Below are 18,012 nucleotides of genomic sequence, written 5' to 3'. Positions count from 1 at the left end.
TGGGGAGGGAAGAACTATTTACTCAACTGGATTTTTTTTGTTCAGTCAATTTTGGCCGATCGATATATTCATCGAAAAGAATTGTGAGTGGTATCATTAAAAAGCCCTTACAGCGTAGAATACGGAATTAAAAAGGTTTTTTCAATTTTCGTTTTTTACAGGGAGTTATCGAGGTTTAAATTTTTGTGAACATTCCACTGTTTTTGTTCACAATTTCAGTAATTTTTGCTAAAATTTTGCTAAAAAAATTCAAAATAAGTTAAAATTTTAAAACGCAGAGTGTTGTTGTTACCGTAGAGATAGAAGAGCGTTGCGGAATTGTTTAATTGAAGTTTTTTTGGCTAAAATTTTTGATAAAATTTTCAAATTTCAAACTTTTTTTCATCAAAAATGGCTTAAAATATGCTTTTTTTGGTCCACTTTGTTAAATTTTGCCAGACTTAGTGACCTAGAAATCTTAACATAGACTGCTCAATCTACAAAAGATCGCTAGTAGCAATTAGGTGCCGTATGAAAGTCTTCTGGAATTAAAACTTTGCCGTTATTTGCAGATTTAACTCGATCAAACAAAATGCATCGTTGTTTTTTTTTAATACTTGAAGAAGTCCACTCAACAATTAGTCTGATTCGCAAACACTTGGAAAATTTGGTCGGTTTGCTGGGCGCGCGACAAAATCAGGGAGAGCTACGATAATATCATGGATTCTTCGAATCAGAGACTTTTTGGTTTTCATTTTAATGCTGCCTTTTTTCAAAATATTTTGGTTTTGTTTTTTAATGTTAAATACTGACAATATTTTTTATTAACCGCACCGTTAATGACAACTCCAATTTACCTAAATGTGAGACCGAATGTAGACACAGTTTGTTTTCAGAGAACCAAAGGGTTTTTATGGATTTGAGGAAGTTTTATTAAAATTTAACTAAATTCTTGTCTTTTGCCTTCAATTGTAATTTTTTGGCAGTCTGATTATTAAGTTTAACCACTGAAAGATCTAAAACTCTTCCTCAAAAGCTGCACGTGAACCTTTTCCATTCATTCGGTTGTTACCTAATGTCTATGTTATTGAATGTATTTGTTTTAAGGAAATTTCTGTGATTTTTTGAACTTGTCAACTTTTTATAATATCTTAGTCAAAATTTTGATTGTTCTCAGAAAGTACAGGTCAACCTTTCCTCCTTAAAATACAAACGAACTTTGTGGCCGACTGTTTTAACAGAAGGTTTTCTTGCTTTTGGTACTACCAGTTTTCATACAAAATTTCCTGATTTTGGGCATAATTGCCCATTTTCGCTGTTATTTTCATTTCTTATGTAAATTGTCACATTTTTTAACAATATAACTGAAAAAAACTTTACAACATTTTTCAACAATATAACTGAAAAACTGCATATTTTCTTGTTTTCATAACATATGGTTTGAAGGGTTGCGACACCGTTCTCTTGCAGAAATTGATAGAGTTTTTTATTTTTGCCTTTTATTTGTTGTTAATTTTTGTTGTCATATGCCAAATATTGTGTAATTAAAAGTCTCAGTGGCCAACTATAGATAAACAAATGAACTTAATAACTGATATCGGTAAATAACTCATGGTTGTTTTGACTTTCGAATTAAATTTCTTAAAAAAGACTCATAGTATTCTTATCACTTTTTGTTCTGGTTTGCGTGTTTTTTTCGTATTTTACTGTATTGTATCGTTTTCATAAAATTATTTAGAGCTTTTTTAATTTTTTGTTGAATCAGACAATGTTTTTTCTGTTGTTTAAACGTTTTAAATGATGTCTTCAGGGCTTAGACAATATTTTTCAGAAGAATTTTGTGAAGTTTAGATACTTCTCAGTTTTTGGGGTACTTTTGTTGTCATTTTGTGATAGTCGTATTACAAAAAGACGTCAAGATGATCAAAGCAGACGCAAATGAAGATGTTATAATCTCGCGGTTAATATCTTTTAAATTTAATCGCTTCAAAACTGTGGTTTCGTAAAGTTGTCAGTGAAACTTATTAGTTCAGCTTGTGTTTAACTTTATTTTATAGTCTTATGATTTAGTCTCAGTAATAACAGTCGCAATTAGTTTTCCAATTAGTTACAAGACAAACTGTCTACTCTTTTAGTCGAAAGCTTTTGTTGGCTATGAATTTTGAAAATATTTGTTTTGAATAAAAAAAAAGATTTGAGATCTGCCATTCTTATTTCCGTTAAATTGTAGCTAAGCATCTCCATATACAATTCACATCATTTATCTATTGAAAAACAATATGCTCCTTATAACAGCTTTGATTTTCCTCAATTGGTCTTTCTTCTTGGATCAACCAGTTTTCATAAAACCAATTTTCATGATTATTTTATTTTTGACCTTTTTTGTAGGTATTTGATTTCTTTTCACAGTCTCACAATAATTAGCGTCATTTGATTTACAAATGTTGTCTCCTGCAAAATTGCAAAAGAAGGTTTTTATTGTTTTTAGTGATCAGCTTTATATTTAATTGATTGGAGGGCCATCGTTTTCGTGCAAATTTTTCGTGAAATTTTTTCGTTTTTGCCTGTATTTGTCGTTCTTTTTGTAGTCGTATGACATATCCTGGATAATGAAAGGCCTCAGTCGCTCTCTATTGACATATAAAAGACTCTATCGATGACTTCATTTCATGCGTTATGTTTCTAATCAGTTCGAATTTGATTCTTTCTCAAAAAAGGCAATGTCTTAATAAAACATACCCGGCAGATTGCCGGAAAATAGCCGCCGTTGATTCCAATAAGCATGACTGGGATTGAAATAACAGAAGATATTGAAAAAAAAAAGATTTTCGTACAAAAACATTTTTTTAAGTCCGATTTATTTTGATGGCATTTCGTAGTTGAAAATACTTCTGTTTCTTAGAGAGAGGCTACAGGGGCTACTATCAATAACAATAAGCATTAGAGAGAGGTAACTAATACTTATAGGACCGACGTTCAAATAGCGGGCATCTAAAATTGGGCTTTATGGGTTTATCCCGTTTCTATTTCTGACTTCAATTTTTTATACTGACTGTTCATTTTGAATTGCTTTGCTGAGCAACTGATGTTCAAAATCACTTTTAGCAGAATGAGAGAAGAGAGAAACTAGCCTAGAGAAGTCAAAAAGATTTCACGCAAAATGTTGAAAAGGCGGCAAAATGAGGTAAAGCGAAACATTTTTTTATTCGACGAAGTAAAAAAAAATAGGAGCGCTATAATAGCCGGCTGAGAAGATGAGGGCGGCTATTAATAAACTTTGCCCCTTTTGCTCATTTTTAGTCGACTTGTTGCCAAGTCGCATTGAGGAAAAGTCCCATAATTTGTTCCAAAAAAGTACCGGTTAATCCTCTTAGTATAAATTTTATCTATGCTATTTTGATTTGGTTATTAATGGTTTTCAAAAAATGGACAAGGAGTTTTGGTCGTAATTAATATTTGTAACTATTTGAATTTTATTGCCGTCTTTTCTGGTAGTCATATTATGGTAGCCACAGGTCTCATAGGCCTTCTAGAGTAGATTGTTGTCTTTGTAGTTTGTTGAACGATATGTTATGTTAATTTTTTTTATCTCTTCCTCATTTGGTAGAAAATTAAGTGAAAAATGTGGATGAGCGGGGTCGGAAATAATGTGCGAACGCACATTACCGAGCCGCCTTGTTATAACTTAAATTCTTTGTCTTGATTTATCTATCATTGTCTTGATTTGTCAGAATGCAAGCGTCTGAACCAAAATGCAAGTTGGTTAATTGACTTGAACTAACTGGATAATTTATTGTTCAGAATGAGAAAAAAATCCGAACAATATGCGCTTAGAGGCAGAGGGTAATGATTGTTCTAGTCTAACTTTGCTTGTGCAGGAATTTTTAGTAATGGCGCAACTGCCGTGCAACATAAATTTTGGCCCAAAACATTCAACAGACTTTGTTAGAAGTGCATGAACTTTTATTGCTTACTGGACGAAAGGGGTCATCAATGCTACCTGTTGAGAGTTTTGAATCTGACCACCTCTCTAAAGCTGAATCTAGATTTAGACACAGCTTTCTTCTTCTTGGCAGCTTTTGTAACGCGTTTTTTAGTGATTGGCTTGACAGGTATGTATTCCCAACGCAAGCCACCATATCTCATACTTGGCACACGGCGACGAACTGGATTCAGTTAAAAATAGCTGACAAACTTGCTTCCACAGATAAATGCTCCCTAATTCTGATATCTTGCAGAGCCTAGATGGCTCAAGTTTACTCAATTTCAAATAGCCAGAGGAATACACAGCTATGTCCAATATACTTTCCTATTCTTAAGTCCCATTTTTAAGTGCAATTAACGATCTAATAGGTTCACAACTTTAGTCACCTGTTCTTTTAAATTACTTCACTTCGGGGGAATTACACGTGTTGATAAAATTCGACAGAATCAACGCAAGAAGTGTCGTTTTTTTTCGATTTCGTCGTTTTTTAACTGTCGATTATTGTCGTTTTTGTCGGTATTTGAAGTATTGATTAGCGTAGTTTTTTGTCAGTCTCAATTTGATTTAAATACAAAAGAAGTACAGGATAAGTAAGTGAGAGTTGGTGCAGTGGAGCATAAGGTGGCTAATAATCATGGGGTTGCAGGGTCGAATCCTGACAAGTACCGTCCTTTTTGTAAGATTTTCAGAACGGCAAAAAACCGACGATAGTTACGTTTAAATACCGATGAAAATCGATCAAAACGACAAAACGTAATGGCTTTGATCGGTTTGGCGAAGTAAAAACGACGAAAATCGCGGACAATTCTTATGTTTAAATCCGACGAAATTGTCAACACGTGTAAAGAGGTAGCTATACCGTATTAAAAAATATTGAAACAGAACAAGAATAACTGCTATAAATTCCAGCTGTTATTCGGGCATTGTACGAATTCGTGCCCAGAATTTGAATTCCCGATGTGACGGATCCTTTCAGGGGGGAGCGCATTTTGCGACATTTTTGTTAAATTTTATCTTAAACGCTACACCGCTTTTAATTCATTTACACGCGGAAATGAGCTAAAACGACAAAATTGCTCCCACTAGAGGCAAAATGAATTACTAACCGCTAATTTAAATGACTTTTACTCACCAGTGTCTTGCAGTCATTAGATTGCGGGTGTCTGCTCCGGCACAAGAATTGGTCATTTAAATGGACAATTTAATTTATTATCTTACAGAATGAGTAAAGAAGAATATTCCAGCTGCATTAAATAAGCGGACAGATACTAAATCTAGTTTAGGAAACTTGTGGACAGAGAGATTGGAATCAATGGAGAAAGATAGAAAACAGTGAACGTAATGGAAAGATGGAAAGAGAGACAAACATACAATAATCAGAAGCAAGTCAGACATTCTACAAACAAGCAAAAATAAACCCGTAAAGGAGTATGTATGTTGAGATATTAACCTTCTTATGTTAACCAACACCAGCTACCAATAAATGTTGAAAGCTAAGTACTACAATGGCAACTGAATTTGGTCATCAACTTCAGAATTATAACCTTTTTCAAGACAAACATATTTGCGCATTATTCTGTCACCAAAATGGACTATTTCAGAACGCATAACGCCGTTTTTAAAATTCCTCTTTTCCAAATTCTAAATGGGTTCTTAAGCCGCTGTATTCGTTCGTCTGCGACCCTGAGGATTTGTGTCATGTTTCACAATTACTGAATAGATACAAACGTTACTGAGTGTGCTCTACATCTGATATGTTAGTGAGTGATGAAGAGTGAAAAGATAAAAAAAAACAGACATGATCGGATAGAGTGAAAAAAGTGGGAGAGAACAAGACCTGCTCGTGGTCAGTTTGAACTTGACAACTTCTCTGAAGTTAGATCGAGTCTTGACAGAACTCTTCGAAGATGACGAATCATCAGTTGATGTCGGTGCGTCTGATTCGACGTTATTCCCATTATCGACTTCCTTGTTGAAGAGAGGGGGACCATTGGCAGCCCCGCCCCCTACCGCATCGCCTGCTGCAACTTCCGCGTACATGATCTCATATTCTGTCACCCAATTAAAAACACAAATCGGATAGTAAAGCATATCAACACGATATTCATGCTTAATCAAAGATACATAGCCAAAATGATTTGATTAGGAGGAAAAATTTCAATAATGACGCATATCTTGAGCAGAAAACAAGTTACTTTTGATCAAGAGCATAGTTGACAGGAAACAGAATCTGGCGAAATTTACGAAATCAGCGCTTTGACAAGAGCTGTCATACCAAAAACTGAAAAAAATAAGCGAAACAGAGCGGATTGGGACTTAAATCTTTAATTTTATTAAATTTTTTTAATATTAAATTATTAAATATTAAATATTTTATTAAATATTAAATCTTAATTTCAAAACTCGTCAATTAGAATTTCTACGGACCTCTCGATACCTTGCCGTACGTTACAAACGAGGAACAATTATGTTCATTGCTACGATCTCATTTGCAAACAAATCAAGACAAGCAAGCAGATATGAAAATCAAATATCAGCAAGCAAGCCTAAAATGGTTAATAATTCTGTTTGCATGACAACATACGTGCTTCAATACGACTGAGATCATTGGCAAAACTGAAACTATTAGCAGGCAAGCAGGCCAATACGTTTTTGAGGAAACCAATCGAAATGCAATCGTCTCACGGAACAGCTTTCTCACTGTTGGTTTTCTCTCCACTTTCTTCATTTTGATGGATTCAATTATTTGCTTCTTTTTAATAACTTGGCGTTCTCTGGGCTACATTGATTTTTTGTTACAACAGCTTCTCCAAAAATGTGAATTCTAAATTGTCATTAGTTCTGATTCACAGCTTAATTAACAGTCGTTACTCAAAAACTTTTTTTTAAATTCTTTTTCGGGAGAGCTATTCTGTTTTGGCCCCAGTGTTTTTTACGTCCCCAGTTACAAATTATGTTATATAGCACGTTACTATGTAAAAAAATAGCACGTGCGCCTTGGGGGTCGTAAAAATAAGCTGGGGGGGGGGGGGGCAAACAGAGTAGATCCCTTTTCGAAACAAATTGACAACTCAAAACAATTAAATTTTCAGATAGCAATACATTGTTTATTAACACTGTGTCGCCAGGGTCATTAAACGGGCGGCTAATTCACAGCAACACAAGAAAATGAATCGGATGATTAAAAAACTGGAATACTAAACTCATGTACATTTGCGTGTCATTCAAACATAAATCATTGCTAAAAGGTGAAAAATTGCCAGTCAGGACAAAAAAAGTAATTTTGTGAATAGAGTTAAGCTTTGAAACAGTCGACAATATTTAAAGTAATATTGCTTTCTAGGCAACTAAGCCGAGACCTTTTAGATTATTTATAAATATTCAAAAATTACCGATCACCCAAAAAAGAGACTTCAACGTCATTAATAATTGAAGTCACCGGGAAAAGAAGCAAATTGGACAGGCATAAAAACTACATTTACAAATACAAATATGTCCCAAAAAAGGTTGATCCGTAATTAACAACAAGAGTTGAATTTTCTGATTAAAACAGAAGAGGGAGAAGGAGCTGTAACAAAAAACTTTCTGCTGCATCATTCTGAGTCAAACGTACGCTTGCGGATTTCCAGACGGAATTGCCGCTCAGTTTGCGCCTCATTATGATGCGCTTGCCGGCTGAAAAATTGCATTTTTGTCATTCACGCCGTATTACAGCAACACAGCAATTTTCCATAGGAAGAGATAATTTTAATTCCATATTTATTACACTGTAAACACCCATTTTTGATCAACGATTTGTTTCCAGCAACATTGCGCAGACTGGAAAATGAATCTTTCAAAGACTTTGCCCAATCTGAGCTCGACTCAAGTCAACAGCGTTAGGTATAAATGATGAAAATTGTCTACGATAATCAAAACGTATGCAGCCCACAAGTAACATTAAAATGCAAACTTTAGAGAAATGTAATTGTGAAAAATGATTTAAAATGATTTTTTCACGTTCACTTTCAGCGTAAAGAGGGTATTCCCATTGCCCACATCTAGATAGACACTTGAACAACACTTTACCTCAATTTCGGACATCAAACGCATTCACGCTAAAAAGAACAACACAGTCGACAAGCTGCCGAATAGAGCTGCGAAATAGAATTGTTCGCAGATATAGATTGAATTAGACACAGAGCTCCGTTGATAGAGAGGAATAAAAAAACTATTTACCAAAAAACATTTTTTTGTAAAAAAAAAAATAAGTCTCCTACTTCACTTTGGTGGCGATGACTTAAGGATATCAGCCTTTACTAAATAGAGTCTTTATGAGACCTGAAAGGGTCATGAGTTGAAAGTTTAAACTGGGGAATATCATTTATCAACATAGCCGGCAGATTGCCTGAAAATAGCCGCTGTTGACGCGCTTGATGCATATCGGGATTGAATCAGAAAAAGAAAAAAAAGAGATAAATTGACCAATTTTTTTCTATTTTTTTCAGTGTCAAAAATTGCTCTAAATCGACGTACTTTGAGTTGGATTCTAAAACTATACTTAATTCAGCTTCTAAACCGAACGCCTATAAGCTTAATACCAATGTCAGCTAGCAAACACTCTAATGAACTTTGATAACCTAATTCTCACGGACTTAATGACCGGGCTTTATCGGTTTATCCCGTCTCTTTTTATTTTGATCTTTTGACCTTGACTGTATTCACTATCTCGCGTAATTCATTGAGTGAATGGATTTAAAAACCATTCAGTTGAAACAGTGAGTGAGGTAAGTCAGAAGTCAAACGTGAAAGTCGTGACATATGTAAACCGAAAAACCTGATCAAAAGCGAATTAAAAAAACATAGCAGGACAAGTCCTGACGTACAATTCAAAAAACTGTCATTGACTAAACAAAAAACTAGATCTCGAACGGACTATGAGTTTATTGGGAAAGCAATTTCTAAAAAAAATAGATAAAAAAACAGAAAATCAATGTCAAAATGCCTCATGTGAACAAAAAACCACTAGCGAGAAAGCGAATTTTTGTGCAAACACCGTTTTCTCACTCTTTAAAGTTAGAGCGAAAAATTTTCACGGCACAAAACCATTATTTTTCTTGCTCCACTTCCTGTTTCGGCGTAACCAAAATCACTACTCCAATTTGACTTCAAATATCATGAAAAAGTGTGAACAGATCTTAAAATTAAGACAGCGCCCCAATAAAATTCAAATTCTTTGAATTGTATAAAAAGGAGAGCACCTAAATAATAGCCGTTTGAGAGGATCACGGCGGCTATTATTCAAAGACTAAAAATAAACGACCAACGTAGGACGAATCGCATTCAAACGACCAGAGGAAGGTTAGTTTTGGTGTTAGTCAGATTGGGCTATGGGAGGCTAGAATTAGGATTGGGAGCTGCAGGGTTATGTGCGTGGGTAATGGGTACAGTGGATTGAAGGTCTTCAGAGTTGGCTGGGGTCGAGCGTGCCGCGTTAGGGGTGGAATGAGATAGGGGATTTAAAAAAGGAAGGAGTTGGAGGAGGAGCGGAGGGGGTGCGGACGGAGTGGAGGCGTCCAAACCACTAAAAAACTATCCTTTGCACATGATTTTGTTTTCGCAACATCTTTGGTGAATTGTACACATAGAGACTAGAGGAGCTCTAAGAGAGGAGAGAGCAGCTCAGCCACTTTATGCCCTCTGAGCTTTACCTGTTATCACGTTTTTGAGGACGAAAAGTCAATCAGTTAGGGCGAAAAATCGCATAAAAAGACCACGGGACTGATATAATTGCTGCAAACTTCGTTGAGAGCAATTAAGCACAAAATGCATTTTGAAACCTATGAGCATTTTAGCCAATAAGCCTAACAGATGTCACGCACATAGACGCAAAGATTGAGTTTGTAGCCTTAAGAAAACGTCGGACGAATAAAAAAAGATACCAAGAGTATCGCCAAATACACCTTAAAGCTTCGCAGCTATGATAACTGACTCATATCTATTTGATTACTTTCAAACAGGTAGTGCGGTGGGTTCGTCAGCCTGAATAAAGACTCAAACGGCTAAAAGCCTCCGATGCTGTTTCAACAATATACTATTTGATCAAAAGATACATGTTTGGCTTGTGTTTTAGTACTGAAATTCCGGTGAATAAGTTCAGATCTTCAAGAGGACTAAAGTAATTCCTAAAATTTCTCCAAAACGTTTAACGCAAAAATTAACGGATAGCTTTTTCTTACGAAATTCAAATCCGAGGACTGGTTGTAGCAGTTTCGTCTTTGATTTTTGAATTTTCAGTTCAAAAAATTGAAATTCTTTGATGACATCATTCATTGATGACTTGCAGCAGAGTTTTAGGATAACAAATGTAGGAGTGAGAGGTTCCATATCAAACATAACCGCCTAAACATCGGAAGAATTGCTATCGAACGACTAGTGGGAGCTCTAATCAATTGCAGCCTGCTTCAGTCGGGGGAGAGGGGGGGGGGGGGGGGCTAAATGGAACTAAGAAGTTCAACCGTGCGCTTCAAATAACCACATTAGAAACTCTCAAATACCACTTTTATGATTTAAAGTGAAAAATGGCACCAGTTTTGGCGCACTTTTCATTTGACTTTTAGTATTAAATTGCCGCCAATTGAGTTCAGCTGCTTGAAATTATGATTGAGAGAAAATTTTAGACCACGCGAAACACAAAAAGTCAAGGGCGTAAAAGTCACTCGAAAAGTCAAAATTGTCAAGCGAAAATTTTGCATAAAAAAAGACACACACGTTTACAATAATTGCTTCTCTACGAGAGCAATTAAAAAGAATACCTCATAGTAGCCAACAACAATGGAGGAAACGAACTCAATTGAGATCTTCACTGAGGTTAATCAGGGTTCGCGACCACGCATATCAAAATGATGACCAATAAATAAACGGTACGGATATAAATAAAATTGGTACTTAATATATAATATATAAGGGTAAAAATATCAAACGAAAAACGACTTCTTAAACTCAATATGGAAACAAATTGGATAAGGACGGATCACAACAGTTTCAGGTCAAATCACTGCAACAAATAAACAGGTGGAATTACATCCACGCATTGGCTACAAACCATTTCTGGTGCAAAACTGGAAGAACAATCGCCCGATTAATTTAGCTGGTTTTGTACCTTTTCACAATTTTAAATGCCACCACTTCTCGGAAATTGGAGCGGGCTTTCGTGCTTTGTTGAGACGTAGCACTGGAGGTACTTTCATCAGAGAGTACTTGTTGTTCACTCTCTGCGGATTCCAATGCATTCGATAGATCTCGATACACGGCTCCATTTTCAGGCACTCCCCCAGCCATTGCAAACATCGGGTAAATAGGGTAGTCTTTAATCAACATCCACAAAAGTCAAACCTCCAATGCATTTTACGCTCTTTCTTACCACTTGAAAAACTCTAGATTTGAGACAATTATATCCTGAGAATTTTGAAAATTTTCACTGAGAGAGAAAACCGAAATATTTCTGTATCATTTTGTCATGTTTAACAAATCTTCGAGCAGGAGAAAAGGTAAAATCTCACATTTTCACAGAAGAGCATTACAAACTAACGAAAAAAAAACATACCCGGCAGATTGCCGGAAAATAGCCGCCGTTGATTCCAATAAGCATGATTGGGATTGAAAGAATAGATATTGAAAAAAAAAAGATTTTTGTACAAAAACATTTTTTAAGTCCGATATATTTTGTTGGCATTTCGTAGTTGAACAAAACGTACTTCTGTTTCTTAGAGAGAGGCCACAGGGGCTACTATCAATACCAATAAGCATAAGAAATGGTAACTAAGACTTATAGGAACGACGTTCGAATAGCGGGCATCTAAAAGTGGGCTTTATGGGTTTATCCCGTTTCTACTTCACACTTCAATTTTTTATACTGACTCTGTTCATTTTGAATTGCTTTAATGAGCAACTGATGTTGAAAATCACTTTAAGCAGAATGAGAGAAACTAGCCTAGAGAAGTCAAAAAGATATCACGCAAAATGTTGAAAAAGCGGCAAAATGAGGTAAAGCGAAACATTTTTTTATTCGACGAAGTAAAAAAACATAGCAGGACAAGTCCTGACGTACAATTCAAAGAATTTTCATTGACTAAACAGAAAAACTAGACCTAGAACGGACTATGAGTGAATTGAGAAAACCATTTTAAAAAAATCAGATCAAAAAATAAGAAAAAAAAACAAAAAATCAATGTCAAAATGCCGCATGTGAACAAAAAAACCACTAGCGGGAAATGAAAATTTAATTCAAACAAAAAACTAGGCCTAGAATGAGCTGTGAATGAATTGGGAAAACCATTTAGAAAAAAAAATCCGATCCAAAAAATCGAAAAAACAGTAAAAATCAGAGTGAAATTGCCGCAAGTGAACAAAAAAACCACTACCGAGAAACCGAATTTTTGTTCAAACACCATTTTCGCACTCTACTTTAAAACTAGAGTGAAAAAAATTCACGCCTTAAAACCACTCGCTTTTTCGCTCCATTTCCTGTTTCGGAGTGACCAAAATCACTACTCCAATTTGACTTCAAAAATCATGAAAATGTGTGAACAGATCTTAAAAAAAAAAACATAGCAGGACAAGTCCTGACGTACAATTCAAAGAATTTTCATTGGCTACACAGAAAAACTAGGCTAGAAAGGACTATCAGTGAATTGGGAAAACCAAAAAATCAGAAGAAAAAAATAAGAAAAAAAAAACAGAAAATCAATATCAAAATGCCGCATTTGAACAAAAAAACCACTAGCGAGAAATGAAAATTAAAATTCAAACAAAAAACTAGGCCAAGAATGAGCTGCGATTGGATTGGGAAAACCATTTAGAAAAAAATCCGATCCAAAAAATCGAAAAAAACAGTAAAAATCAGAGTGAAATTGCCGCATGTGAACAAAAAACCACTACCGAGAAACCGAATTTTCGTTCAAACACCGTTTTCTCACTCTACTTTAAAATTAGAGAGAAAAAAATCACGCCGCAAAACCACTCGCTTTTTCGCTCCATTTCCTGTTTCGGCGTGACCAAAATCACTACTCAAATTTGACTTCAAAAATCATGAAAATGTGTGAACAGATCTTAAAAAAAAAGACAGCGCCCCAATACAATTCAAATTCTTTGAATTGTAAACAAATAGGAGCGCCATAATAGCCGGCTGAGAAGATGAGGGCGGCTATTAAAAACAAACAAATTAACATTGAGCAAAAATAAAAGCAAACAAATTATCTACCAATAATTAGACAAAAATGAAAGTTGAGAAATTTCTATTTTTTCTAAGCGGTTTTTTGATTTGATACCAACTCAAACTTTACGATCAACATTAACGCTGTATGACCGTAGCTGACCAATTTGATAGCAGCACTTAATACAATAGACTATTGCCTAATTGCATAAGGCCAAAGATGAACTAATATTGGTCCTGGATTGAAAAGAATGGCGACCATATATGGAAGGTCTTTGGCAACTAGAAGAGGTAACCTGGTCGCATTGGAGAGAAACATGGACGCCAGAAACATGGAAGCCACTTTGAGAAAGCTTTGAAACGATCACGTATAGCTAGCTCAGCTCAATGGAACAAGCACGCCATCAGATAAAAGAATAAGTCATTAATTATACCAACAAAACAGTCAAAGACGAATACTGCAAGTGATTCAAGTACAGTTCTATTGGTACCTTTGCATCATTTTAAAAGCCATCACTTCTCGAAAGTGGGAGCGTGCTGGCACGGGTCTATTCTCTTTGGACGATTTCTGAACACCAGTGTCGCTAACTTCCTCAATTTTTAGTGGCAGTGGTTCTACATTCGATTCGAATAGTGAGCTCGTTTTTGTTCTTTGCAAGTTTATATCCATTAAGAATCGGACCGCAAATTCTTCCTCTTCAACTGCCGCCATGAGGAATTCGTCAGGGCCATCATCGCCCCAAATTTAATCTAACAGCAAATCAATTTCCAGAACTTTTTATCGCCTGCAGAGTATTAATTTTCGATAATTCTAAAAATGTCAAACGTTCCTTTTCCTTGAAATTTATATTTTATTAGTTCGTGTATCACCACTTCAATAATAAGTGCAATCAATTAATACAACTCCACATCAGCAACATTCTTTAGCAAGCCAAATCCGTTTTCAACTTGAGATTTTTTTAAGTGAGCACTTGCTAGAAAAAGGTCAGAAGATCAGTGACCTTCAAAAAAGTAAACACAGCCGGCAAACTGACGAAAAATAGCCGCCGTTGACCCGCTTGACGCACACTGGGATTGAAAGAAAATAAGAAAAAATTAAGAGATGGAAATTAACAGAACTTTTCTAAATGTCAAAGTGTTCTTATTTGGTGTGCAAATTCTGCATATTCTGTTACATTCTAAAATTACAATTAATTCAGCTTTTAAACTGAACGCTATTAAGCATAATACTAATAACAGCTAGAAATGCCTTTAAAGAACCTTGATAACCTATTGCACTATGACTCAATGACCGGGCTTTATATACTTATCCTAATTCTTTTGATCTTTTGATTTTGCTCTTTTGACTTTGACAGTATTCACCACATTGCGTAATTGAAAGGGTGAAGAATTCAAAATCCATTCAGTTGAAACAGTGAGTGAAGTAAGTCAAAGTCAAGCGTCAAAATCGTGACTCATGTAAAACGGAAAACGTGGTCAAAAGGTACCGAGTACCAGAAAACTTGGTAGAACAAGTGCTGAGAATTCCAAAAATTTTCATTGACTAAACAAAAAACTAGACCTAGAATGGACTATATATGAATAGGAAAAACCATTTAGAAAAAAATCAGACCCAAAAAATTGAAAAACAGTGTATATAAATGTCAAAATGCCGCATCGCATGTGAACAAAAAAAAACACAAGCGAGAAAGCGATTTTTTGTTCGAACACCATTTCTCACTGTGCTCTTATATTCGAGTGGAAAAATTTTACGCCACAAAAGCACTCACTTTTTCGCTCCACTTCCTGTTTCGGCGTGACCAAAATACCACACGTGAGCAAAAAACGACTAGCGAGAAACAAAAATTTGGTCCAAAAAACCAGGCCAATATCATGAAAATGTGTGAACAGATCTTAGAAAAAAGACAGCGCCCCGATACAATTCAAATTCTTTGAATTGTAAAAAAGGAGCGCGCCTAAATTATAGCCGCTGAGAAGCTGGCATCAGAAAAACTTATCCTGTTCTTTAGTATAGTGAGCTGAGAAAGTTGTACAATTAGCTTCAATCGATTTTTTTTACTTTTAGGATCTTTCATTCCTTACAATATACAGTATGCGAGGAGGCATATATAGATTTTTCCAACAGAAAAGAACTTTTTTCGGTAATAATGCTACCTCTGAAACGTCAGACATTATTGATTTTCCGTCTTTTGGAATACTAATAACAGCTAGAAATGCCTTTAAAGAACCTTGATAACCTATTGCACTATGACTCAATGACCGGGCTTTATATACTTATCCTAATTCTTTTGATCTTTTGATTTTGCTCTTTTGACTTTGACAGTATTCACCACATTGCGTAATTGAAAGGGTGAAGAATTCAAAATCCATTCAGTTGAAACAGTGAGTGAAGTAAGTCAAAGTCAAGCGTCAAAATCGTGACTCATGTAAAACGGAAAACGTGGTCAAAAGGTACCGAGTACCAGAAAACTTGGTAGAACAAGTGCTGAGAATTCCAAAAATTTTCATTGACTAAACAAAAAACTAGACCTAGAATGGACTATATATGAATAGGAAAAACCATTTAGAAAAAAAATCAGACCCAAAAAATTGAAAAACAGTGTATATAAATGTCAAAATGCCGCATCGCATGTGAACAAAAAAAACACAAGCGAGAAAGCGATTTTTTGTTCGAACACCATGTCTCACTGTGCTCTTATATTCGAGTGGAAAAATTTTACGCCACAAAAGCACTCACTTTTTCGCTCCACTTCCTGTTTCGGCGTGACCAAAATACCACACGTGAGCAAAAAACGACTAGCGAGAAACAAAAATTTGGTCCAAAAAACCAGGCCAATATCATGAAAATGTGTGAACAGATCTTAGAAAAAAGACAGCGCCCCGATACAATTCAAATTCTTTGAATTGTAAAAAAGGAGCGCGCCTAAATTATAGCCGCTGAGAAGCTGGCATCAGAAAAACTTATCCTGTTCTTTAGTATAGTGAGCTGAGAAAGTTGTACAATTAGCTTCAATCGATTTTTTTTACTTTTAGGATCTTTCATTCCTTACAATATACAGTATGCGAGGAGGCATATATAGATTTTTCCAACAGAAAAGAACTTTTTTCGGTAATAATGCTACCTCTGAAACGTCAGACATTATTGATTTTCCGTCTTTTGGAAACTTGCTATGGTCAAAAACAGCCTATACCGAAACAGAAAATCAGATTAAAAGGTGTTGCAATATCGTATAAATTGCTGTAATTTGACGCATTTTCTGCTGTGAAATACAAATTTGAGGCATTCTGTGCCAGACACAAAAACTGCCAGCCTTGTTGTTCGAGCCACTAGCAAAAGTTGTTACTATTAACGAAATTGGTACTACATCTGAGCTCCGATCTTTAAAATGAACTCAGACGGGTACATTTGGTCGAATCAGAGTCACCGACAGGTCGCTACTATAATGCAAAAAATTGCGTGTAGGTAATTATCCTTGTTATCCTTGTAATGTCTGTCAGGTTTGGTGGCCAGTGGATAAAGGAAATGCCGCAGAAAATTTAATGACGCACTGGACAAGGGTCAGAATAATGAAAACTCCAGAAAAAACTACTCAATCAAGATGACTTTGCATGCAACCAAATGATAGTGAGAAAACAGACAAAGAAGCACAGAGAGGCAATTTTTTCAGCACAATCAGGATGCTCTCTATAATGACCAATCGAACCGATTATCGGTACCTTTGATGAATCAGTTTAAAAGAGACCACTTCTCGGAAATTAGAGCGAGCTTTTGTGTTCCTTTGAGCACTTTTGCTGTCGCTACTAGATTCATCAGATGTTGATTGTTCGACATTCTCTTCTGCAGATTCGAGTACATTGGCCTCGTCATTGTTTCTTCTTACGTTCTCAGCCATTGGGTAGACAGGCATGTCGAACATAATCTCGTACTCTTCAATCAACGCCAACAAAAACATTTAGTTATTATCAAGTAGCAACTAATTGTAGTAAACAATTACCAATTGGTTATAAGTAGTAAGCGCACCTACACTCGAATGAAAGACTTTCACCGAGTAAAATGGAGCATTCATTCAAAGGCCTGAGAAACAAGATATGAAAAATTTTCGAAATGGTTTGGAGTTTAAAAACAGCATGAAATGCAAGAATCGCTTTTTGATTTTCAAGAATTTTCTAGATTAAAGTTAAAATCTTTTATAAAAATGCTCAGCTCAGCAGCTATCGAAAGCAGAAATGAAAATAAGGTAATTTCTCAAAAACTGAACAAGCTAAAAGCTGCCCCCTTTCTCCTCAAAAGAACCGGCTGTTTAAAAGTCGGTCTAATTGCCATTTATGTCACTCTCGGCCTTCCACCTGGACTCCTTTGATGTTTCTCATAACGGAATCCTTTTATAACAAGTCATGGACCCAACTAAGCTTCTACTCTTAACTCACAATGCGTCTGTGAGATATCCTGCTGGTTAGTCTAATACTTCGGATCCTTTACAATAAGTAGATGTAAGATAACGTCCTGTTTACTTTAGGTCAAACGAGACAAATGATAAGACGGCCAGCCACCTTATACAGTTGGTCCTAACTGCAACTATATAATTTCACTATATGGACTATACAATGAACATCTTTAATACATATCACAGTCTGGAGCTGATCAAAAGGTGAGATCGAGTATAAAGACGACACATAGCCTATATCTTCTTCAAACTTGGAAATACGGAGAACAACACAATTCCACTGAAAATTTTCCACTGAAAATTAACTGTGATCACGAGGGAATGGAATACCTGTCGACAACACCTAACAGACACAACAGCCACTTATCACGAAAGTTGGATTGAGAGACGGAACAAGAAAACGAAACCGT

The 18,012-nt window shown here is 35.6% G+C and overlaps 1 protein-coding gene across 1 annotated transcript in view; it reads right to left on the bottom strand.

Moving 5' to 3' along the window:
• The window catches only part of LOC142353372 (pregnancy zone protein-like), a 153,043-nt gene that overhangs the window by 61,852 nt on the left and 73,179 nt on the right, over positions 1-18,012 (bottom strand). The gene's annotated exons all lie outside the window — the stretch shown is intronic.

This window comes from Convolutriloba macropyga, chromosome 14, assembly GCF_964194025.1.
Source record: "Convolutriloba macropyga chromosome 14, txConMacr16.3, whole genome shotgun sequence".
NCBI classification, from domain to species: domain Eukaryota; kingdom Metazoa; phylum Xenacoelomorpha; order Acoela; family Convolutidae; genus Convolutriloba; species Convolutriloba macropyga.
Note: the sequence above shows the minus strand (reverse complement) of the source record. Positions and strands in the feature narration are given on the sequence as shown.